The sequence below is a fragment of the Sinocyclocheilus rhinocerous genome, unplaced genomic scaffold (genome assembly GCF_001515625.1).
Source record: "Sinocyclocheilus rhinocerous isolate Xijiao unplaced genomic scaffold, SAMN03320098_v1.1 scaffold3183, whole genome shotgun sequence".
NCBI classification, from domain to species: Eukaryota; Metazoa; Chordata; class Actinopteri; order Cypriniformes; family Cyprinidae; genus Sinocyclocheilus; species Sinocyclocheilus rhinocerous.
Window position 1 is genome coordinate 4,334 of NW_015636049.1, and position 1,407 is coordinate 5,740.

Below are 1,407 nucleotides of genomic sequence, written 5' to 3' on the forward strand. Positions count from 1 at the left end.
GTTTTTCCAGCTGAAGATTTGGTTGCTATGATGTGGAATATTCACGGCAGTAACGTATTACTAATATCTAATTTTGAAGAATATAACTGAATATAAAAATGCAGTAACCAGTAATATTAACTTCTCCATTGTTGCTCAGTCGTTGTACAAGTAGGATGGTTGTTCGGTGTAGCATTTGTCCCATTGATTGGACGGCTTGTGACAGTGACGAGCGCTGCGTTTTACCCAAAGTTGAACAGTAATCAACCATAGTCTCAGCTCCAAAAGAAAAAAAAAACAGAGCAAATGAACTTATAAAATATTATGATGGCAGTGCATCAAAACGCAGTGTCATCAGTTTGTCAAAAAGAACACAGAATGTTTTACGCACCATTAACACATGAGCAGGTGTACATCTCTTTCGTACCAACTAACATTTTGAAAATACGAACATTTTCATGAGTTCGAAAGTTTATGTCAGAACGGCTTTATGAACGATTTACACAAAAATTCGTTCTGCTCGTGTTTCATGAATGAGGCCCATAGAGTGGCGGACTCGAACCCGGGTCGATCGCGTCAAAAGGTCATTCTGGGAGTCTGAATCTCTACTGCCTACACCACTGAAGCCATTGAATTCAATGCGTCTTTTTTAATATTGAGTGTCAACCAGACATTGGTGGGCGTTTGCAAACAAGCGCACTATTTACACTTAATGTAAAGACACTCCAAATTGTTTTTCTTACCCTCGCTTGGGCCCCAAGTGCGCATGGGCTCCTGGGCCTGTGCCCATAATGCCCATTGGATAATCCGGCCCTGACTGCAAGTCCACGTTTTGCTGCCTGGATTCCAGTTTCTGTGAATTGCAGAGATCCATTTGCTACTATTTTTGTAGCTGTGGGCAATGTAGCTGTGTTGTAGCTGTATGTAAATAAATAGCCTATAAAACGCACGTCAGCTGTTTTTTTTAGATCACATTGCATATAGCCTATAACAAACATAACATATGATCAATCATATCAATAATAATTCTCAAAGGAAAAGAGGGTATATATGTAAAGTCAAATTAAACAGAGGAATTAAAGTAGTACTGTTCCTCTTGTTCTCTGCCCCTTTATATTGTTCTCCTTTTCCCTCTTCTGGTGTCAGTTCATTGTGCTTACGTCTCCATGTTTGCTAGCTCGTCTAACCTTTTTGAGATACTGAGTATTTCCTGCCTAGTTGTTTGATTTGTGTTGTTTTAGTTTTTTGTTTGTCACTAGGCTAGTCCCGCCCTGTCCTGTCATGCAGGCTGTGCTCCTGGTCTGCTCCCTTTATCTGTCACGCAGCTAGTCCTGTGCTGTGCCTGTGAGACCACGAGTGTGGAGTGACTTAGCCTCATGTTCCTGTCAGGCCATCGCTGCTAACCTCTGGCCTCCAGCTGCGCTGCCT